This window comes from Parasteatoda tepidariorum, chromosome 8 (genome assembly GCF_982258835.1).
Source record: "Parasteatoda tepidariorum strain Cologne lab strain chromosome 8, Ptep-v5.0, whole genome shotgun sequence".
Taxonomy (NCBI): domain Eukaryota; kingdom Metazoa; phylum Arthropoda; class Arachnida; order Araneae; family Theridiidae; genus Parasteatoda; species Parasteatoda tepidariorum.
In genome coordinates, this window is record NC_141762.1 from 41909510 (window position 1) to 41935844 (window position 26335).

The following is a 26335-nucleotide window of genomic DNA, read 5'->3' on the forward strand; positions in this document are numbered from 1 at the left end:
GCTATAAAGTATAAATATTATATTTATTTTTATTGGAGATGAAACTGATATTTTCGACAGCAAAATTAAGACTATTTTGAAAAAACATCGAAATTCGGGTTTGATTAACAAGGATTATTATTAGTTACGCTGAACCATAACTTTAATTTAGATACTTTGAATACGGTAAAATAGCACAGTTCAAATTATCTGTAACCTTGAAAAGGAGTTAAATTAGGTTTCGGTTTAAGATAAATAATTGTATCTTAAAATCAAGGTTAAAAAAATTACATGGTTCAGTTTTGCACAATTTTAATATCGGATGATACTAAACACAAAACAACAATCATGTAAAATTGAAATTATCTAAAAGCAAATATCTTGATTATAATTGAGTATACAGCAATAGATATCTACTACAAAATTCAATGACTGATGTTATGTAACCCTAACATTTAAATTTTCTAAGCGTTATAAACTTATGACTTACTTTTTCTCTTACGAATGATAAAAACATTTTTATTTTCAGCTAAAACATATAATCTATCTCTCATTGTAAGGGTTAAAAAATGAGACAAAGACGTGAATAGAATAAATTTTAGGATCTTCTGAGAATTGTGATGAGAAAGTCATATATATGTTCTTACTGTTACAAGCGAAAAACTTCAGAGTGAAAGAAAAATGCGATTACAGAAAAAAAAACAAATACAGAAAGAAATACTCTGAAAAAAGAAAGCAGGTCAAAGAAGGTCAACTTATTCGTGAACAGTATAAATTGAGTAGTTTGGGGCAAAAGCTAGTACTTAGTTTTAATCTTGTAACTGTGACCACCCTATTACATCTAAGATTTTCTATAAGTAATTTTGGAATCCTGTCGATCGATTTGAATTGTGCTTAGTAAATTTAGAAGCCTGATTTGACTTTTTAAGTATTGGGTTTCATTCGACTATTTTATGAAATAAATTTAAAATTTTTTCACTCAGAGACATCCCCATTCATATCAATCAGTTTTAAACCTAATCTTTTTTTATTTTGATCAAATCCGGTGTACTGGTCACGCACGTTGAAGAAAATAATTCTAAACACTTTTAGATTTAAAAACTGTTCAAGTTATGGAAAAGAAAAAAATAATAATGTTTTCATTAAAAGAGGATAAACTTGCATATATATAAATGGTTGTAACTTTTTTCCTAACTATAGCAAAAGTAAATTTCAATTACCGTTTGCAAAGTTAATGAATTGACTTTTAATTGATATTCCATCTGTTTTTCTGCTACTAGTTCAAAGCATAAAAAATATAAAAATTACTTAATTTGACCATTGACCTTAAACATTTCAATACTTGTATCCTCAAAAAATTACCAATTTTCTTTTCCTTACCATTCTTTTTTTAATATACCAATTTGTAGGTTGGAATCTAAAAAAGAAGGCTGTACAGAATTAACAGGAGAATGCTATACACTTTTTCACTTTTCTCTTTTCCTTGTGGGGGGGGGGATTTTTGTTTCATTACACTAATATGCGGTATATAATTTTAACAAATCAAAAGATTTCTTAAAAAATTTGCTACTTGATAACGTGAATATATATAAATGATGAATATATGTAACTTGAATATATTCACATAATCCGAGAAAGTTTTAGTTAGGAACAAATAATAAATCTTGTTGACAAACTATTATAGACATGTACTACTATTTCAAGATTCCTATTTTTTATTATTATTTTTTCACTTTTAAAAACACTAGCTGTTTTTGAAATAAAAATTATAAAAATGAGAATGAGAAAAATTATCAAAATAACTCAATTTTTAACCTTTTAGTTAGTACAAAAGAGAAAATAAAGAAGTTATATTTCAAATTAACAATTAACTTAGAAACAAATCTTAAACTTAGTAACAAATGCATTTAAGATATTTTAAGAGTGGTAATTTTTGAGCTAAATAGTTATCTTAAATAAAGTTAGTAATGCAAGCAGTTGTGGATAAGAGAAAAGGCTAATATTCTATAGATGGAGAAAAGAAAGCAGCCTTTAGAAAAATGAACAGATACTTTGTATAGACAGAAAAAAAAGTTCAATGAATACTAAAAAGGTGAAATATATTAGTATTTTGATTTATAAATGAATCATATGCAATAAATGTATCATGTGCCATAATTATTTTCCTCAGTTATATAGAACCTCATTGTCATACTCACAGCCTTAGATATTAGATGTGAATAAAGCAAAAGTTTTTAAGGTTAACTTACAGACATTAACAGGTTGGAGTTATTCTAACATCTAAGTGAAATGAAAATTGTTAACACAAATATAACATCACATTCCAAAAATTTTTATTAAACTAATAATGTTTGTTTAATACAAGCTATATTAACTTCATTCAAGCTATATTATATAAACTTCAAATTTTGTTTAAGATAATCACAATTAAAATAGTTAACTATTTTTTCAACCATATGAATCAGATCAGGTGTAGAAAAATAATTTGCTTATTAAAACCAATTAACTTTTATAATAAAATATTTAGAATATAAATAAGTGTGATCAATGTAATATAAATAATTCACATGGCCAGAAGTAAATTATTTCCTAATATAAAAAGTAAGATATACATTTTAAAAGCAAAATTGCTGTTTCTTAGGTGCCTTACAAATGTCACAAATGAAATATAAACATTATTTTTGTGAGTCATCATCTTCACCTTTATCAAAATGTTCTAGAGTTTTGGAACCTCTTCATAGGAATGTAGAGTCTAGTAAATTAGTTGTAAAAGTGCGTAGCTGCACTACATGTGATTCTTTTGTTAATTTTGTACAGCCCTCTTTTTCAGATCCCATACTCAGTATTTGTATAATGCGGAGAAAAAAACCTCTGAATAACTTTTGACTTAATGATCGGATCTTCACGTTCTAGGTCTCAATCTTAATGACTTGAGAGGGATACCTAATATATGATAAATAACAAATGCAGACGAAAGTTACGAAATCAGACACAAAAGCTCACTTTTTCTGAATAAACATACCTTTTTTTCAACTGATTCGGCCCTCAAAATATAGTATAAATATTTCTGACCCTCAAAATTTAGGGGGCAGCAGCACTCTGGGAAATACAATCCCAATAGTTCGGTTTTGAGAGCTCTCCGAAGTTTGAAACGCTTAATGTTAATTTTGCTTTTTGCGTATTTCGCAATACCTGGAAAACTTTTTAGGCGAATTAAAAACTCTTTGCACACAAGTATAAAATTCGTTTTTCAAAAGATAATTCAATGCAAAAAATAACCTTTATTAAATATTTTTTATTTTTTTATTATAATAATGATCGAAAATATTTTGAAATGTAAGGTATACAATTTTTGCATCAGGTTAAAGAATAAAATTTTACAAGGCAAAATAAAAAATTTGCACAAACTCGGTCGAATAGTTCCTGAGAAATCGAATTTCAAATATCTGACTTTTTCGAAATTCAATTGACAGTTTTTAAATTACAAGCTTAAAAATTGGCATATTTACTTAATAGTTATTATATCAAATTTCATTTGAATTGAAGAAGGGTTTATCCACAGGTGATTGATTTAACTATGTAGTCATTTCGAACTTGGGTGAACATCAATATTCCAAATGAATAATTTTTAATATTATTTGAGTTTATCAACGTTTTTGAGAATTTCTATATACCGTGTATGTTGCAAACAAATTAGAATAATTATAAAAATGGTGATGAGAATGCATTCTTTTGGGGTTGTTTTCTTACAGAAAATTCGTTAACTCAACGTAATTTTTAAAATTTTCATATTGATATTAATATTCTTAATGAGAAATCATGGTTTTTGAATTTTTTTAAGTGGTAAAATGTAGGCATGGACTGTTGAGAATGTTTCACTGTCCTTTAAGCATTTAATCTATTGTAGTATCTAGTTTTAGTATTAGAAATTATCTGAACTTAAAATAATTTTATAGCATTGGCATGTTGGCATTACAAAGACAATTGCAAATTCGCTGGTTAATAATTTCATATTTAAATTAAGCGTGATAAAATCGATTCTAAATTTGTAAAATCTTTCCTTAAAACTTATAAAATTTTTCTTCAAAACTTTAAATAATCTCTCCTCGAAACTTACGAAATATTTCTTCAGAACTTACAAAATAAAAATTTTTATGTACTTCCAGAAGATTATGAAATTTTTAATTTTGAAATGCAACCATTTACTTCAATGCTATTTACGTTATACTTGACATTCAAAATGCTTAAGAATCTTCTATGATATTGATTTCTTTTTGAGTTTGGTTGAATAGAAAACTTAAATATTTGAAATTATGAAAACACATTATACACGGAAATCCCAAAGCTACTTATTCACCATTAAAGTTACTTTCGACACACGATATTTCTCTTTTGATAAAAAGATTTGGGTGAACAACTTACAAATCGCATTTTAAAAGTTGTTTCCTTTGAATATGAAAGGAAAATTAAGTTTTTAAATTTTGAATTTTTTTCATTTGAACTTATATTTTGCATGCAATGCTGAAAAAACGCAATAATCTTAAGTCTAAAATAATTGTATCAATGTATAACACGTTTTTACAATTTTTTCGATTTTTAATTTGCTACAAACGCAATTTTTTTGTTACTGTAAAGCATCAAAAATATTTAAGTATCTTCTAATGAGTATTTTCCTTAGAAACATAAAGAGACAGGTGAGATTATTGATTATTTTTTAATTTCTTGAAACAGAAAAAGAAAAATAACAAAATTAATATACGTATGCTATTTTCTAACAATGTTACATAAAGGACAATCGAGACGATTACTTTTAATTTTTTGGAACATAAAAAGGACAGCAACAAAATTAATATACGTATACTTTTTTCTAACGATGTTCTTTTTGGGGGGGGGGCGAAATATTTTCACTGCTGAAAAAAGAAGTTAAAAGACGAAAAAGACAGTTTTACAGATAGCATTTTTGAAGTGACGGCTCACCAGCAAATCTGAATGCGAATTCGTATTTTCTTATCAGGCAGTGATTAAGCTTTCAAATTTTCTTAGTTTTGCATTTTAAATCTAAAATTTCATTTACCATTTCCATAATTTTTATCATAGAATCAATATCATAATAGGATCAATCAGAATAGGATCAATATCATCGAATAGGAAAAAAGCAAAATTAGTCTACATATAAGTGATTCGTTCGAGTAACGCTTCTCTTAATCGGGTAAAAATGATTTCTCCGCTGAAAGACGAAGTTGAAGTAAAAGACAGTTTTACAGATCGCATTTTCAAAGTAATAGCAATCCAAGAAATATTAACGCAGTTCCATATTTCGCAGAAATAAAGAAGGTTATTAAGTTTTCAACATTCATGAGTTAGGCTTTTAAGTTACCTGAAATATTTTTTGAAGTTTTTGTTAAATATGTTGCGTTTTAAACTTATAAAATAGAAGAAACAGTAACAAGAATAAAGTAATCTACATATGAATAGTCTTTTTCTTATTTGCTTTGAAATGATTTCTCTGCTGAAAAAAAAAGTAGAAAAAAATATATATACTGTTTTACAGATCGCTTTTTTAAAATGATGGCACGACAGAAAATATGAATGAGTTCCCATAAGCTACCTTTGATCAAAGATTATGTTATTAAGTTTTCAATTTCCTGGAGTTTTGGATTTAAGTCATCAATAATAATTTCTTTCAAAGTTTCCTATCCCCTTCCTATAAAGTTTCCTGATCCGCCCTATAAACGGGTGCAACGTATGGTGTGACAGAAGTCGAATTCTTGGCCATATATGGCGCCACTGAAAAACAAGAACAATCGCACCCCGTTTGCCTAGACAGGCATAGGTCAACAGCAACAACATGTTTTCTCTGCTAAAAAACAAAGTTGAAGGAAAAGACAGTTTTACAGATCGCTTTTTTAGAGTAACAGCAATCCGAGAAATATTAACACGTTTCCATATTTCGCAGAAAAAAAGAAAATTATTAAGTTTTCAACATTCATGATTTTGGCTTTTAAGTTATCTATAATATTTCTTCAAGTTTTTGTTAAATATATTGCGTTTTAAACTTATATAATAGAAGAAAAAAAACAAGAATAAAGTAATCTACATATGAATAGTCTTTTTTATTTGTTTCTAAATGATTTCTCTGCTGAAAGAAAAAGTTGAAAGAAAATGCTGTTTTACAGGTCACATTTTTAAAATTATGGCGAGCCAGAACATATGAATGGGTTTTCATAATTTACATTTGATCAAAGATTATGTTATTAAGTTTTCAATTTTCTGGAGTTTTACATTTAAGTCATCAATAATAATTTCTTACAAAGTTTCTTTAAATCTATTGCGTTTTAATCTTACAAAAAACAAGAACTATATAATATGCGTATACTTAATTCACTTAAGTAATCTTTTTTTTCCGGGTTGGTATGTTTTCTCTGCTGAAAAACAAAGTTGAAGGAAAGGATAGTTTTACAGATCACATTTTTAACAATTCGAACAACGAAGCAAAGAAATATAAAGAACCAAAGAAGTAACGAGCAAAGAAATATAAAGAACCAAAGAAGTAACGAGCAAAGAAATATAAAAATGTTTTCAGATTTTTCATTTGAGACGATGATTAAGTTTTTAATTTTTGTAAGTTTTGCGCATAAGTCATCACTAAGACTTTTCAAAGTTTCTTCAATTAGAGTTTTAATCTTACAGAATGAAAAGAACAAGATCAACAAAATAACCTAAGCAGAACTTGATTATCTCGATTAATCTTTCTCCCATCTGGATTGAAATGTTTTTTTCTGCTGTAAGACCGAGTTCAAGGAAAAGACAGTCTTATAATTCTCATTTTAAGAGTTATGGCATGCCATGAATATGCTTTCATGTCATATATTTGACTAGGTTTAAGTTTTCAGTTTTTGCAAAGCTTGCATTTAAATTATAGATATTCAGACAAATCCGGATACAAGTCCGATTGGCAATGATTTTTCTTCTAGTCTTGGATGATATAGTTTTCATAAATATTAAACATGTTTTGAAATTGGCTTTCGTGAATCTTAAATTAGTTAAGTTTATCTTGATAAAATTGACCAATTTTTAACGATACTTTCAAATTAAATTTGAATATATCTATTGAAAATCAAAAAATAAATAAATAAAACATAATATTAAATTTCTAAATCATTATCATTATATTGCTTTGAAATTGACTTAATTTAGTCTATTAAATGACATTTATTTGTTATAAAGTGAATTATTAATATTATTAGCTAATATTAGTAAGTTAATATTAATAACACTAAAAGCAAAATGACGCTTTTTCTCTGAGTAATACATCTAGTTTTTTCGATAAAAATTAACAAGTGTAGTCGAAATGTATGAATTTTTTTTTCTATTTAATGTTTAAGATATTTTATCATAGTAATGTTGCTTATCATAACATATACATTCAATTCTATAGTCACTGATAGATTAAATCGCTCAGTTTATTTCTTCTATTGAATTGAATATTTTATTGAATTAATAATTCATTTATTCATTTATTTATCCTTATTATATACATATATTTCATGCAACTAATATTTTTTAAATTTTTATAACCATATAAAAAGTCTTTAAAATGATTTATTCAAAAATATTTTGTTGAAATATATAAGAACTCGAATTTTGTCAAAAGAATTTAGTATCTCTTTGTATAAAACGTATACTTCAAATTCCATTTGAATAATTATGCTTGTATTTTAATTATTTTTTCTTTGACAACACCATTTACATAAATGATTTAAAAGAAAATGCTTACAACATTTATTATTATGTACCGTTTTTTAAGTACATACTTAGTTTTTTCTATTACATTTAGAAAATAGTGCACTAGCTTCTAAACTAAATTCTCATAAAAAATGAAAGAATTATTTTTCAGCAATATAATTCTGAAAAGTTCATTTATTTTTCTAATGTAAACGTTAGAAGTAATGCAAAGAATGATGATTAAGTACAAATAACTTCAAAAAACAGACATGCTATACTTTCGGTATTATAAGCAAAGGCCTTCCTCAGTGTCAAGACACAGAATGAGAGGATCAGGAGAAGAAAAATAACAACCACGTTTCAACATAGAAAAAGGGTGTTAACTAATAGGAGAAGAGAAGATACAGTAGATGAGGAACAAGATTGAACAAGATAAAACAAGATTGAACAAGATAAAAGAATGTAAATAAGAAGCAAGTATGATGGCGTTGGATGAAAATCTCATGCGTGCAAGATTAAAATAAGATGAATTTCTAAAAATTAATAATGAAATTCTAGAAAAATCATTAGTAACTAAATTAATAGAATTTTTCAAAGTATGATATTATTTCTATGGTTGGAAAATTATTTGTGTTATTAGTTGGTGCAAATGGCTATTGGAAGTAAATGTTTTTACGGCAAAAAAAAATTTTTTGGAAAATGATACTTAAACAGCTCAGTTCAGGATGGAACGCATGAATAATGCTTCACATAACAATTGGATACTTACATTTAATCACATGGTTGTGCGTGGCGTTGTAGAACAGTTAACATTAATACATTACAGCTTTAATGCTTGGATTTATTATGATGATGAATCATTTTTCTGATAAGATTTAATTGGATACTTGTAAGAGACGTCACGCGTGTGTGTCGAACCTGATTGCCAGACCCACACGTGACGTTGCTTGCAAGTATCCAATTGTTGACAATATACATTAAAAATAAAGTAAATTGTATGCAATGAAAACAGGAATGTCAATCAGAATACAGCATTTATTTTGTGAAATAATCTTGCAGAATTCGAGTTGCTAAGTAAAAGAACATCTTGTCCAAGTAACAATTTAAGTAAAATAACAAATTTTGATTAATGATTTTAATAGGAGTAGGTCATGGGAGATATATCCCCCCCCCGACCTGCCTGATTAAAAGCCAATTGAGGAGTGATGACAATTTAATCGACGCATTGGAGTACAGCAATAGATCTATTATTGGCGCTTCATCGAAAATGAACACTGCCAGAAATGAAGCCAGTTTAGCCAACCCAAGACATATAATGCTAATATTTAAATAATTTGTCTTAAGATTCGAGGCTGAAAAGTTGGTTAAAAATTAAAATAAACCTAATAACGTTTATGTTCAGGTTTCATGCGGTTGAAGAAAGAAAGTTGAATATATATATACTGATACTGAATTGTGATATTGAATAATGATCAGTTGTGCTCTTGCCTTGAAATAAAAAGTTAGCTGTTATATTTATTGAGAAAGAAAAGAATAGAAGTATTTGCATTTGCTCTGTATGAAATTTAAAAAAAAACTAATTAACTGATGTATTTAGAAAAAGAATAGGAATAATTAAAAAGGATTATAATTTTTAAAAAAAGGGGAAAAGAGAGATTAAAAGCTACGAAATATGTTATGCTAATAGAAACATGTCGGTTCTCAGAAATAAAGGTCACTGTTCAAAGATTTTAGAAGAAAACTCAAACATATAATTAGAGTTCTCTCGGTTTTGTAAGGCTATGGAAGATAGATGAATAGTCTGATTTTGAATATATATTTCACGTTCTTTAAGCTGAAGTTTAAAAATACTTTTAGTTCGTCCATACGAAACACCATACTGACGGGAAATGAGGTGAATACTCGAGCTATTAACATTAGCAATAGGGACTTTAAAGTTGATTAAGTAGTCAGTCGTTAAGCTTTCTCACAAGATAAAAAAAAAGTTTGTGCGCTCTTTATTCAATATCTTAACAATTTGGAAGCTGATACTGAGATAATGATGAAAAAACAGCAAATTTTGTTACAGTTCATAATTTTTTGGATTGCGTGATTAATTTTCTCTAGATAAATTTGTTATTTAATGGAGAAAGAAAGTTATAAATAGAAGAAGAGTTAATTAAATGAACAAAAATTTTTTACAAATTAGGCAGTTAAAAATAAGCCATTAAAAGTAAATAAAATATATAAATGTCTCTAAAGTTATTGGATGAGACGTAAACAAACTCATATGTTTCGACGCACAATGATTATAAACTAAAAGATTAACAGAGTATCTTTTATTTCCTGAAATTTATAACGTGTTGAATTGATTTCAGATTTTCATTAAAAATTTACCGGTTGTCCTCGTATCAAGTGTACTGATTTTTTAAAAAAAATTCCAAAAATTCCGGTGGGACACTCGTTACTATGCCAACCCCTCCTTCCAAATGCAGACGAACCAGACCTTCGATTCATTCAATGACGTTGTAGATACTCTGCATGACGTCATTTTGGTCGGTCGAGGTGCGCAAAGGCTCTTGCGCGCACGTGGGTGATCAGCATCTTCTCATCCAGTCAAGTCAAACGAAGAGCTAGGGATTTCGAATAATTTTCTTCACAGGTACGGTTATGAATGAAAGGTAGAGTGTGCTGAGAATCTTACTACACAACAAAGCATCATGGTATGGAATAAAAAAGGCATTCTGCGGAACAGGTCCGCATCAGCTCCCAGGGCAAGTTTTAATTTATTTACTGTTCTGGATGTTATTACATTGTTGCGAGTCGATATAGCAAGCCGTCGAATTTTATCGAGCGGTTCTCTCCGCGCGCGATTATTTCTTCTTCTTTTTTCAGGGTCGCATCATTTCATGTTAGATCGGTTGTGTAACCTTGATATCGGAAAACACTTGTTGACAAATTTAAGAAGGGCTTCTTTACGAGCAAGACAATACTTTAATTTATTTAGTTAATTGTATTTCTTTAATTGAACTAGGTATCATACTAAAAGTAAACTTTTTTCTTACATTCTTTTTTAAAATAACAGCAGAAAAAAAAATCCACAAACTGAATTAAATCCATAATTTGAAATTCGTTTTTTAATCAAATTAAAATCCTTCCTTAAAATTATGATTATATGCTTTACTGATTAAAAATTTTTTACACATATTTATACAATTATCAAAAAAAATGTTGAAAATCGACTCACGAACAGAAATAAATAAATATTAAAATATTAATTTTCAAATTTCGATTTGTCAGACAAACTAAGAGATAAACTTCAATTTATTGTATAATTATAAATTTAAATGTGTTTATGTAGTAGTATACAGTTTTGGTCACTTCTTTCTAACATGAATGTCAATAACAAGTTTACAGATCAAAAGAAAGGAAACTTTAAATACTAAACTTTGATTTTGTAAGTCAAATATAAAACTTATCTTTACATTTCAGCTTATGATCATATATTTAATACGTCAAATATATTTATAGATACGTATGCGCTTTTTGACACTTTTTTTCTAACAGGACTGTTTAAAAGCAGGCTCACAAACAGAAGGAAAGAAATCTTAAATTATTTTGCTTCAAATTTAATTTTTTTAAGTCAAAATTTAAAACTAATCTTAAATCTTCAATTTCTGATTATGCATATATTAAATATATTTATAAATAAGTAAAAACACTAGCTAGAAAACAGATTCTAGAGAGAGAAAAAAGAAATTTATAAATATTTAACCAAATTAAAAACCAATCTCTTAACTGGAATCCTATATTTATCGATTTAAAATATTTTAAAAAAATTTCGTTAACTTCGTTTCTGAAAAAAAAAATTTAAAGAACGTCTGTATGTTTGTTTAGACCTTTTTCCGAGTTACATCAAAATTATAAAATGAGTATTTAGTGAAAAAAAATATGAATTTTAAAAATATTTGAAGCAAAATAGTTTGTTCATCATTATTATCATCATTACATCACTATTCTAACTATTCTAACCAAAGAATTTTTTTATCTCTTTTATGTTAACATCTCAGTATGAAAACTTCGGTGTAAGAGAAACCACTTTATAAACGTACTATATACCCGTTATATCACATTTTTTGATATTATGCTTACTAAGAATTTCTTTTAAATTTTTTAAGTATTTTTAATGGTAAAAAAGAACATAGCACATTTTTAATTCTTTAGCATTCAAACGTAAATTTGTTTATTTTTGATTAAGATTGATCTAACTTTATTTTATACTTCAATCATTTTGAAAACTATAATATTTTAATAAAATAAACAATCTCTTTTTTAAACTATTTTTGGAGCAATTTGCTATTTTAATAATTAAATCAATAAATAACTGCTAAATAGGTGGTTGTAACAAAAGAATAAACAGCATATTCAGAGCAAGTATTATTTGTTATGCTAAATGGTCACAGACTAAACTAGACAAGATAAATATATATAAGCATAAGAAAAATAGAACGCACAATTATCATACATACACTCCTTTACACATAAAGGAATAGAAGAAAAAATTTATTTTAAATATTAAAAATTCCTAAAAAAAATAATAAATATAAACGTATGACTGCCAGATATAAACTGCTGTTTGTAGAAAATGCAACACCATGAAAGAATCATCAGAATCAAATGAAATTTAATGCAGAAACGACTTGTACTGATACAAATAAATGATGAAATTTTCAAAACAAAAGAAACAAATTAAGCGTCCGAAATCAGTATTTGGTGCAGCCACCACGCGCTGCAATAAGTGCTGCTATACGACGTGGCATGGAGTCAAACAGATGTTGAATATCTGCTTGAGGGAGAGAATTCCATATCGCTTGTATGCGCAACCAAAGTTCGTCTTTGGAAACTGCAGGACGCGGATCACGAGTGAGACGCCGACCAACCATATCCCACACGTGCTCAATAGGCGACATATCCGGCGAATAAGCAGGCCAAGGAAGAAGTTGCATACGTTGTGCTGAACAGAAGTCTCTAACAGTCCGCGCAACATGTGGGCGTGCATTATCCTGCTGAAAGATAGCTCCAGGGATGCCTTGAAGGAAAGGAACGACTTCGGGCTGTAGCACTTCACGGACGTATCTGTTGCTATTGAGATTACCCTCAATTCGTATCAAATTGGATCGTCCATGATACGAAATCGCACCCCAGACCATAACTCCGGGTGTTCGACCACTATGTCGTTCAATAATACACTCAGGAAGGCAGCGTTGACCGGCATAACGTCTAACACGAACACGGCCATCATGGGTCCACAAATTGAAGCGTGATTCATCTGAAAAGACAACTTGGTGCCAATCAGCTCGCCAGTCTCTGTGCTCAAGAGCCCACTGCCGACGCAGCCGTCGATGATCCGCCGTGAGGGGAATCCTGTATAATGGCACCCTTGCACGCAATCCACGGCGCAGCAGACGACGACGAATTGACGAAGCCGACAATTGTACACCTGTAGCAGTAGACCAATGTGCTGCCAGCTGCCTGGAGGAAGCTGTGCGATCATTCACCACCATGCGGGGCAGGTGTCGATCATCGCGCTCTGACGTCACCTTCTGTCGTCCAGTGCCTGTTTTTCGAGTTGTTCGGTGCTCGTCGGTCCACTGCTTCCAAACTCGCATCACTGTGGAACTGTTCCGCTGCATACGAGCTGCTATTGCGCGATAGGAAAATCCTCCTTCTCGAAGGCCGATTATCCTCCCTCGTTCAAACTCCGTAAGTTGCTTGAATTTCTTATTCTTCCGTCGTGGAGGCATACTCAGGTCTCACTAAACGTTTGCCACTAACAAATAATCATAGACTATTTTCAACGTCCCGCTACAGCACTTTATTTATACGCTTTCAGCATCAATTCAGAGGGCGCTGCGCGCGCCACGCACGCGCGATGGCTCTGAAACTTTATTAATTTGCATAATATCCTATAATTGACATTTGCTGCGAATTTCATTTGATTCTGATGATTCCTTCATGGTGTTGCATTTTCTACAAACAGCAGTTTATTAATGTTAAATTTTTTATAAAACAATATTAAAAGGCAATGAAAATTAAATTTCAAATGAATAACAGTTTGATTATTTGACTCCTCATAATATACAATGAGCAAAAGAGGGCCAACTCTTAATAACTTTTAATTTAATGATCGGTTCTTCATGTACTAGAACTCAATCTTAAAGGTTCAAGAGAATGACCTATAATATGTTCATTAATTATTGCAGACGATATTTTAAGTTACAAAATCAGACACAAAAACGTATTTTTCCTGAATACTTTTTTCTTGAAGGATTCAGATTTTAGACCCCTATTACATAGGGGTTAGCCGCAATCTGAGAAAAATGGTCTCCATTATTTGGGCAAGAGAGTGGTCTAAAGTTTGGACTCCTTAATGTATATTTTATTTTTTGCGTATTTCGTCATATCTCGAGAACTTTTTAAGTGAATTAAAAAATATTTACAAACAATTATAAAATTCTTTTTTAGGTAATTCCATGCAAAAAATAATTTTTTGTAAATATTTATTATTTTTATTATTTTATTAAAATAATAGGCGAAAAAATTTTAATCGAAAGGTATGCAATTTTTCACATTATTCTAAAAATTTTAATTTTACATGGCAAAATGCAAAATTTGAAGGAAATCGGCAAATAGTTCGAGAGAAATCGAATTTTAAAATCACTGCTTTTTAAAAATTTTATTTCTCAGGAATTATCCGACCGATTTCGCTCTAATTTTGTATTTTGCGGTGTAAAATCACTATCTTTAAAATTATGTAAAAATTTTATACCTTTCAATTCAAATTTTTTTCCGATTATTACTAAAACTTATAAAAAATATTGAATATCTATTAAAAGTTTTTTTTCATTAAATTATCTTTTAATATACAAATTTTATAATTATGTGTGAAAAGTTTCCAAATCCTTTAAAAATTTCTTGAAATATAGCAAAATACGCTAAAAGTAAATTAATATTAAGGGATCAAAACTTTGGATCACTCTCCTGACCAAATTATAGGGACCATATTTCCCACATTGCAACAACTACCCCCTATATTATGGGGGTCAGAAATCCGACTCCGTCATGAAAAATGTATTTTTATCCAGAGAAGGTTCGTTTTGATGTCCGATTTTGTAACTTGAAATATCGTATGCACTAATTATTTAGCATATTTGAGAACACTTCCTCGAACTATTAAGATTGAATCCTAGAACTTAAAGATCCAATCATTAGATCAAAAGTTATTCAAGGTGGTCCATTTAGTTTTTGCGCACTGTATATAGATCAAGGAAATGCTTCTGGAAGTATGTAGAACAGAGAAAATATCGATATATTTATAAACCATACACGTTTCATATTTAACATAATTTTTTCATCTAACAGTTTTAATTAAACCTCTCACTAATGAAAAATATCACATCTTTATAGTAACTAATTCAATAAAAAACTTATTCCTTAAAAGAATCACGATATTATGACATCATATATAATTAAAATCACGTGAATATGAATGGAGATGTTGAATTTTAAAATCGAGTAAACATGAAAAGTGAAATTGAATTTTAAAAACGCGAAAATACAAATTTGCGATATTGAATTTTTAAATTTCGTAAATACGAATCGCAATGAGTAGTTTTTAAATGTATAATTACGAAAATCGATGTTTGATATTACAACCGAGTGAATACGAACCGCGATATTGAGTTTTAAAAATGCATAAATACAAGCAGCGATATTGTATTTTTAAATTGTGTCAATAGGAATCATGACAAGTAACTTTTAAATCAGTTAATACGAATATCGATGATTGATATTAAAATCGCGTGAATAAGAATCAGGATATTCATGGATTCCAGCGCAGTTCCTGATATTCAAAATGACGAAAAGCAGCCTGCGAAATGAATCAAATTGGCGGGAGAAACATAAGTATTAAATACGGTGATATGATCTCTCAGATCTCGGGGTTTCAATCATTACAAACGCCTTTTAACATAAAATATATTTAATAACAAGAAGGATGATGATGATGGTACAGTGGCATGGAGGAAACTGATTAGAAACTAATGATTTTACATTGCTGCGCAGAGCGCCATCTATTGAGTTTTAGAAATTATAATTAACAAACTTCCCCCCGATGAACTTTTAGTTCATAACAATTTAGTCATTTCATATATTAATCAAAGTTATTTTTCTCAAATGTAAGGTACCAATATTTAACAAATAATATAATCTTACCCTTTTACAATATGAGCTCTTCTTAATTATATAAAGATTATAATGCAATAATATTAATCGAATTCTTAAAATAATATGTTTCATGAGCATTAGTTCAAACCTTTAACAAATTATTACCATATAAATGAAATTATTGAAATTTAAGTAAATATCAATTGATGAAATTAAATTATCATATCATGAATAATAAATCAAGCAATTTTCACAACACAAATTCTTTCACATGCAAATATTTCAATTTTAAACAAACATGCATTTAAACAAGAAAATATATATGTATGCATATTTTCTTTAAATCAAAAAAGTTCAAATAATATCTTAAGATAAACTTAATTTGTAAGTTAAATGATTATCTTAAGTAATATTGTAAATAAAATGTTCAAATAATAATAAATGTGAATTTAAAGTTCAAATAGAATGTTCATATTAATTTAATTGTTCACTTCTAAATTATATAATAAATTTATAGGACGTTTTATTATTGACATATCTGTTTTCAAAGCACATGCTCTTATTTTGTTATCACGTCCTTGAAATGTTTCCACAATTTTTCCAAGTTTCCACATGCTCCTTGGAAGTTTGTCATCATGAATCAAAACAATATCATTTACCTTAAAATTTTGATTACCTTTATCCAAATTTACATAATTGACAGCTCTTAAATTTAAAAGATAATCCCTTTTCCATTTCTTCCAAAATTGATTTATAAGTCTTTCTCGATATTTAAATTTTTTAATTATCATTTTTTTGTCAATCATGCAGTCAATACCGGATAATTTGACTGACGGTAAACTTATTAATCGTCTTCCAAGTAGCATGTGGGATGGCGTTAGAGGAAAAGTATCTGGAGAGTCTGTAGTCACGTAAGTAATAGGCCTCGAGTTAATCGCAGCTTCTATTTCACATAGAACTGTTTCGAGTTCTTCACTAGTCAAAGATGTTTTCCTCAGTAATTCCCGAAGAATGATTTTCATTGAACGAACCATTCGCTCGTAGAATCCACCCCACCAGGGTGCTCTTTCAACGATGAATTTCCACCTTATTCCCCTTGAGGAATAAAACTCATTATTTACAGAAGTGCTCAAAAATCAGAGACTTAAATCCGTTCATTTCTGACAAAGGGATTCTACTTGTGGGTGGAAGACTACAGCACTCCAATTTGAACTATTATGAAAAACATCCTATACTATTACCATCAAAAACTAAATTTACAGAACTGATAGTGAAAGAAGCACACGAAAAGACCCTACACTCTGGTATTTCAGACACACTAACACAGGTACGAGAGAAATTCTGGATTCCGAAAGGTCGGCAATTTATTAAGTCAATAATTGGAAGATGCGTCTTATGTAAAAGATTCAATGTTCGATCAGGAAGAGAAATTATGGCTCCTCTTCCTAAAGACAGAATAGAACAGTCACCTCCATTCTCAGTTACAGGCCTGGATTTTGCTGGACCCTTATTTGTGAAAGACTCTGACAGTAAGTTTTACATCATGCTATGCACCTGTGCAGTTACACGAGCGATACACCTGGAAATTGTTTCCAGTGTAACAACTGAAGCATGGGCGCCAATGTTAAATACGGTGATATGATCTCTCAGATCTCGGGGTTTTCAATCATAACAAACGCCTTTTAACATAAAATATATTTAATAACAAGAAGGATGATGATGATGTTACAGTGGCATGGAGGAAACTGATTAGAAACTAATGATTTTACATTACTGCGCAGAGCGCCATCTATTGAGTATTAGAAATTATAATTAACAAACTTCCCCCCGATGAACTTTTAGTTCATAACAATTTTGTCATTTCATATATAAATCAAAGTTATTTTTCTCAAATGTAAGGTACCAATATTTAAAATATAATATAATCTTACCTTTTTACAATATGAGCTCTTCTTAATTATATAAAGATTATAATGCAATAATATTAATTGAATTCTCAAAATAATATGTTTCATGAGCATTAGTTCAAACCTTTAACAAATTATTACCTTAAATGAAATTTAAGTAAATATCAATTGATGAAATTAAATTATCATATCATGAATAATAAATCAAGCAATTTTCACAACACAAATTCTTTCACATGAAAATATTTCAATTTTAAACAAAACAAGAAAATATATATGTATGCATATTTTCTTTAAATCAAAAAAGTTCAAATAATATCTTAAGATAAACTTAATTTGTAAGTTAAACGATTATCTTAAGTAATATTGTAAATAAAATGTTCAAATAATAATAAATGTGAATTTAAAGTTCAAATAGAATGTTCATATTAATTTAATTGTTCACTTCTAAATTATATAATAAATTTATAGGACGTTTTATTATTGACGTATCTGTTTTCAAAGCACATGCTCTTATTTTGTTATCACGTCCTTGAAATGTTTGCACAATTTTTCCAAGTTTCCACATGCTCCTTGGAAGTTTGTCATCATGAATGAAAACAATATAATTTACCTTAAAATTTTGATTACCTTTATCCAAATTTACATAATTGACAGCTCTTAAATTTAAAAGATAATCCCTTTTCCATTTCTTCCAAAATTGATTTATAAGTCTTTCTCGATATTTAAATTTTTTAATTATCATTTTTTTGTCAATCATGCAGTCAATACCGGATAACTTGACTGACGGTAAACTTATTAATCGCCTTCCAAGTAGCATGTGGGATGGCGTTAGAGGAAAAGTATCTGGAGAGTCTGTAGTCACGTAAGTAATAGGCCTCGAGTTAATCACAGCTTCTATTTCACATAGAACTGTTTCGAGTTCTTCATTAGTCAAAGATGTTTTCCTCAGTAATTTCCGAAGAATGATTTTTATTGAACGAACCATTCGCTCATAGAATCCACCCCACCATGGTGCTCTTTCAACGATGAATTTCCACCTTATTCCCCTTGAGGAATAAAACTCACTCACTTCAGAACTGCTCAAAATAGTCCACATTTTTTTCAATTCAAACTCTGCTCGCTTGAACGTTTGAGCATTGTCTGAATAAATTACAGAACAAAGTCCTCTTCTGGATATGAAGCGACGAAAAGCAAGTAAAAATGCTTCAGTTGTTAAACTGGAAACAATTTCCAGGTGTATCGCTCGTGTAACTGCACAGGTGCATAGCATGATGTAAAACTTACTGTCAGAATCTTTCACAAATAAGGGTCCAGCAAAATCCAGGCCTGTAACTGAAAATGGAGGTGACTGTTCTCAATGTTAAATACGGTGATATGATCTCTCAGATCTCGGGGTTTCAAGCATTACAAACGCCTTTTAACATAAAATATATTTAATAACAAAAAGGATGATGATGATGTTACAGTGTCATGGAGGAAACTGATTAGAAACTAATGATTTTACATTACTGCGCAGAGCGCCATCTATTGAGTATTAGAAATTATAATTAATTTGTTATGGTACTTGAAACCAATAATTCGAACTCTGACCTTCGAGTAGGATATTTTTTATTGCTTATACTCGCCTTTACTATATCAAATGTTTTTTCTTGCGGTTCACGGCTTCCAAAAGTATAAACTAATAAATTTTCCTTTCTTATTATCGGGAGATTAAGCTTTTGAGCTAATTCTCTAGTAATGAATGACCTCATCGATGCGGAATCAAATAAAATAGTTATCTCCTGCGTTTTGTCTGCCAAATGTAAATTCGCAACACATGTTTGTAAAAGCACTGATTGAAATTCCCCCTTTTGTCCCTCTTCGACATGAGAAACGCTGGCTACGACTGTATTTTTCTCTGCGGTTTCTTGTGAACTTTCGTTTTGAGTTTTCGGAATTCCAAAACAAATTATTTCGTGATGAGATTTACTATTACATTTTTTACAAGGACTAATTTTGCTTCTACATTGTGAACTTATATGTGATTTTCGGAAACATTTAAGGCAACGACCTTCACGCATTAATCTATCTCTTTTTTCAGAAACCGACATTTTTTCACAAATAAATGAATCATGTTCTGATTTACAAAATACACAATTAAATTTTACATTAGTAGCCAATGCTGAAGCTGTGGGAATATTCGATCTGAATTGTTTTTTGTTATTTATTACTTCCCTGGAATTATAAAAATTATAGTGTTTATTTTTCGTAGCATTATCATGGAATAATGTAGATGATTCGCGTACTTGAATTTCTTCCTTAATAAATTGAATTAATTCCGAAACATTAAATTCTGATTTTGATTTTCGTTTGCGGTTGTATTCTAAAGTTAAATCTTCTGGTATTAGTTTTAATAATATAGGGCATAATAAGTGTCCATATGTTCCAGAAACTACATTTAAGCTTTCTAAAGATCTAATGTTTACTTCTAAATTATCATATAAATTCCGTAATGCTCTAATATCACTAGAATTTTTTACGGGATCAAGATTTAATAGACGATTTATATGACTATTAATCACTAAATCTTCGCGCCCAAATCTATCTTTTAACAATTCTATGCTTTTCATATAATTTTCTTTAGTCAAAGCAAACCCTTTAATAGCATTTAATGCAATTCCACCCAGTAAACTCTTTAAATAAGTAAATTTTTGTATCTCAGTTAAACTTTCGTTTTCATGGATCGCGATTTCAAATTGATTCCAAAATTCAAGCCATAATGTTGTTTCGCCGTAAAATTTATTTATGTTTAATTTTGGAAGTTTAACTGCATTACTGTTTGGAACAATTTTAGATTTTTCATATTGTGCGCTGTTAAATGATTCTTCTCCTCCTCTACTTTCTTTATTGTTTTCTTTCAAAAGTCTTGCGATTCGAGATTGCCACTTTATTATTTTTTCCGAATATTCTTCAATTCCAGTAATTTCATTTTTTATTTCCTCACTTTCAATTAGTGGTTCAATTCGATTATTTATTGCTTTTAAACTTTTATTTTTATCTATTAATTGTTCTTTACAATCTATTAATTCTTCGATCTTTTCTTTAGTTTCAACATTATCATCATTCATCAAATTTTCAATCTTTGTTATTAATCGAGTTGTTAAAGAGCGAATTGTTTTTCTTTTATTTTTCAAATCATCGTATGAATCCATTATTTAAATCAAGTGCACTCACCTTTAATCAAATTCTTAGCTCCAGGTTGGTGCGCCAATATTAAATACGGTGATATGATCTCTCAGATCTCGGGGTTTCAATCATTACAAACGCCTTTTAACATAAAATATATTTAATAACAAGAAGGATGATGATGATGGTACAGTGGCATGGAGGAAACTGATTAGAAACTAATGATTTTACATTGCTGCGCAGAGCGCCATCTATTGAGTTTTAGAAATTATAATTAACAATAAGCATGTAAATGTCTCATAAACGAGATTTAGCAAAAGTTTCAAAATTTCGTCGGATTATAAGTTTTTGATCCACGGAAGTCCGCTAACTATGGTCTTATATGCGGAAGATATGTGAAATTCTGATATTTTCTTGGAAAAATCACATATCTTGCTTTCAATTCTTTGACCCACCCTAGATTGAAAGAAAATCGGCAGGAGTGAAAAGGCGTTAGGACGCTGAAATATCAGAATATTTTGACCTAAAATCGTATATTCGGAACAAAGCTAAAAAATTGGAATAAATGCGATTTAATCGGAACAGTTAGCAGCAATGGTTATTTAATCAAGTTAAAAGGCAGATTATATGAAAAATGTGCTATTGTTTTTATTTATTTATTTTTTTTTTTTTAACAAAAAAGCGATTTCTAAATTTGACGATTTGGGACCATAGAAAAAAATATTAAAAAAAAACTCATACTGTTTTTATTTTGCTCTTTTTGTAAATTTTGATTTATTGTTCTTCATTTTCATTCAAGGGGACTGTAAAAACGACTTATATAAAGTTTTATTGCCATTTTTTGAGTAGTAACTAATACTGCAATTTATTTAGTATTTACCAGTACTGCCGTTTAGGGAGTAGTATAGCCATTCATTTAGTTGTATTGTCATTTATTGCGAAGAAACTAGTATCGCCATATAGTGAGTCTAACATTGACATTTAGTCAATAAACCTAGCATTTCAATTTGTGTGGCTTTGAATTATTGATTTTCCCAGTGCATTGGCTTATTGAAGAGAAAAAAATATATATATACACTGGTTATCATAAATTAAGGAAAATTCACAAAAATCGCGATAACTCAAGAAATTACACATGGAATTTTATGAAACTTACCCACAATATACAACACATAGTAAGGTATTAAACAACATAAAAAGAAATTATCAGACATTAATAGTAGTATAGAAATTAGCACATGTATAAAATAAACAAATTGGAAGTATCGGTTTGCAATAGAAAAAGTACCTTTAATATGGAATATGATTGCCTCTAGAAGCAATACAGCACAAACAGCGATGTGTGATGCTTTCAATTATGCGGTCTATCAGTTCAATAGGAAGTGAGAGCCATTGCTCTTGTAAAGCAGTTGCAAGCGTGGCAAGGGTCTGAGGGGGCGGATTGATGGCAGATACACGCCTCCCTAGAGCATCCCAAACGTGCTCGATAGGATTCAAGTCCGGGGATCGAGCTGGCCACTCCATGCGAGTAATTGTTTCCTGTTGAAGATAATCATCAACAATGCGAGCTCTGTGTGGTCTTGCATTATCGTCCTGTAACAGGAAGCAATCACCAATTGCCCCGGCATATGGGCGCACATAAGCATCAAGGATGTTGTCTCGATAAACCTGAGCATTCACGGTTCCCCTTGGAAAGACATGGAGGTATGTGCGCCCTCCTAAGGATATGCCTCCCCAAACACAGACACTGCCTCTTCCGTATGCATCTCTTTCACGGATGTTTGATGGATGATAACGGGTCCCAGGTTCTCTCCATATCAAATAACGTCTACTGTCACTTTCTAGACTAAACCTGGACTCATCCGTAAAGAGAACAGGCCTCCATTGATCTGACGTCCAGTGGACATGTTGTCGGGCCCACTGCAAACGGTCTCTCCTATGGCGTGATGTGAGCGGCACGCAAATGGCTGGTCGTCTCGCATACAGACCACCTTCGTGGAGCCTTCTGCGCACAGTTGACGTTGACACCAACCTTCCGGTGGCTGCAGCAAGAGAGGATCTAAGATGTGTCGGAGTAGCGGTTCTATTCCTGCGTGCACTTAATGTCAAATATCGGTCATCGGCACTGGTCGTAACAGTTGGCCGTCCTTGACTGAACCTCCTAGATGCCGAATCTGTGGTTTGAAATTGCCTCCAAAGTCTATGAACCACAGATGGACTCACATTTAGCCATCTGGCCACTTCTGATTGACTCTGCCCTGCCTCTAGTCTCCCGATGGCTCTCCATCGTAGTTCTTCAGGCAAATGATGCCTAGAGGTCATTATTACGAATTGGCTATCTCAGATTTTCAATGTCGCAATCACAGTAAAATTTGTGTGCTTTCTCTCAAACTTGGACTTTTATGCTCCAGGCAGATGACGTAAGCCGAGTGCAGCGCCACTAATTTGCATATTGCAATTTTACTCAGCTACTCTTAGTGGACAACATATGCAAATTTTGCACGGTTTGGCTTACTTTTGAAAGAGTTATCGCTATTTTTGTGATTTTTCCTTAATTTATGATAACCAGTGTATATATTTAAGTAAATATATTTAAATGAAAGAAATAGTTTTTGATGCTAAGATTGTTCTTTTTTTTATTTTTAGATTAGCATGCGCATACTGAGAGGGTTGTATTTCCGGTTTCATTCTTTAAAATTTTCTCATTTTATCAAGACCATAGCGAATAGAATATATATTGGGGAAACTTGAATAGAGAGACTAGATTATTAAATTTATTTCACTTATATCTGCGTTGTAAATTGTTGTATCAACAAAAAATTTTTGTTTCAATATGGGGGTGGGAATAGCTTTAAATAAAGTATTTAATTTTTAAGTTTTTAATTGCTTGTTAATCTAAAATAACAACCTGATAGCTATTGTTTGCTACAACGTAACCTACAACCTAAAAATTTTTCGTCGTGCATATTTAACGAAAATGAGTAAACAGTAGATAGGAAAGATTTTTTCCTCAAGGTTGAAAACTCAAGTAAATATTTAGGCACGTTTTTTCTAATGAGAGAAAAAGAAGCAAGCAAAAACTATTCATAGTGCAAAGATTCTACGTTCTAAGAAAATATTGTTTAAAATTAAAGTTTACACGGAAGCTATAAATATGGTGCGCATTTTAAGTCATGTTAAAGGAAACTCAAAGAGTTGATAGAGTTGGCATGCTTGATAGATAAAGGGGGTGGACAAAATAATGGAAGCACTTTTATACTAATACATTTTTTCATACTTCTTAAGAAATACTTAAAGAATAATTTAATAATTGCAGAAGTATTTACTCGTATATCATGCAATTTCTCATACTTACCAATGAAGTTTGAAGGTTTTAGAGAATTGAGGGAACGACAATAAATTGCCAACGGAAAATAGTGTTTTTGAAAATAGTGTTTGTAGCAATAAAAATTTGTAACTTGTAGCAATTATTTTGGGTATACTATGTAATAATTACACAAAATTTTGTAAGCTTAGCTTAAACATGTATGGAAATATGGACATTTTTATAAAAAATTAACTTTTTTGTCTTCGTTCCTTTTTGCTACAAATTTAAAATATTTAATAAAATTTTTAAAAAAATTTTAGAGCAATTTAAATTTGATTTCAAAATTATTGTTTTAAGCTTTGAAAGCATTTCGATTAAAATTGCGCAAGATATGAGTAATTAAGGCAGTTCCTTTATACTGCACATGCGTGGGAAAAGATTGAAATTTTTTTTCTTCTTAATTTTAAAATGAATCGTCTTTGGCAACTATTAAAGGAAGTCTGATTTGAATATCGTAAAATTTTAAAAAGATTCAGGCAATTTTCTAAGTAGTTTTTTTTATTTTTTAGAAGAAACTCAAAATGATAACGGGTTTTCCCCAAATTTCATTTTGCACTATTAAATAAGATTTATTAAAAATGACACGGGCATTGTTGGGGATCATCCCCATAAAAGTATCTTTTCTTTTGCCTGTTTCTTTTTTTCCTTAAACAATAATATTTTGGTTCATTGTAAGTTCAAACAATAATAGTTTGGTTCATTGTATCGTTCATTGTAAGGTATTATCATTTGTTATTTAGTTTGTTTTATGATAGAAAATAATATTTGTAGAAAACCCCTTATCATTTAAATTTCTTTTAAAAAAATGCAAAATACATTCAAAAAATTATTTTAAATTTTTTAAATTTTTAAGATATTCAAATCGGATTTTGCTTATTATTTGCCAAATACGATTCTTTACAAAATTAGTAAGAAAAATTTTTTTTTTGATTTTTACCACGCATGCGCAGTATGAAAGAGCTAATTTAACTACTCATATCTTACGCAATTTTTAATTTTTTTTTCACATTTTAAAGCACTGATTTTCACATTTTAAAGCAATGACTACTTTTAAATTACTCTAAAAATTTTGTTTAATTTTATTGAAAGTAATGGCAAAAAAAAAAAAAAAAAAAAAAAAACGTAAGACAAATAGATGATTTTTTTTATAAAAATGTCTATATACCTTATTTACAGTAAAGGTACCGTAAAGGCTATTACCGTAAAGGTATAGATATTTAAGTCAGGCTTGCGAAATTTTGCGAACTTATTGCATACAATTACCAAAATAATAGCTACAACATTTATTATTACAACATTTTTATGTTCCAAATGTATGTATGTTATACACGTATGTATGTTATTGCAACATTTTTATGTTCCAAAGCACTATTTTCCGTTCGTAATTTACTATCGGTCCCTCAAACCTCTAAAAACTTTAAACCCCACTGATACGTGTGAGAAATCCCATAATCTGAATTTTTCTGAAATTTTAAAATGATTCTTAAGTATTTCTTGAGAAATGTGAAAAAAAGGTATTAGTGTAAACGCGTTTCCATTATTTTGTCAATGTATCTTTATCATGTATCCTGCATCAATGTATCCTGTCTCTTCATCAATGTGCCCTGTATCTTATCCTGTCCCTCTATCTTATTCTGCAATGTATCCTGTATCAATGTATCTATCTTTATTAATGTATCTTGTATCTATCTCATCATATAAATACCATGTGATATTAAATTTAGATGGATTTCACAATTATATAACATTTTTACCATAAAAATAGAAAATATTTTAATAGGTTTTTAATTAATTTTAATAAATAAGATATTTCATTATCATTTATTTTAATCTTTAATGGCTAATAAAATATATAACATTTTGAAATGTTCGTTAAAAGAATTTGAGGCTCTTTGGACCCAATCATTTTTTTTTTCATTCATGGAAATTACATTGTACTTAATACGTCTCGCGCAATTTACACTCTCATATAGGATTACTTTCA

At 29.7% G+C, this 26335-nt stretch overlaps 1 protein-coding gene across 12 annotated transcripts in view; it reads left to right on the forward strand.

The window, feature by feature from the left end:
- sif (guanine nucleotide exchange factor still life) overlaps positions 1-26335 on the forward strand; it is a 156705-nt gene that overhangs the window by 88498 nt on the left and 41872 nt on the right. The gene's annotated exons all lie outside the window — the stretch shown is intronic.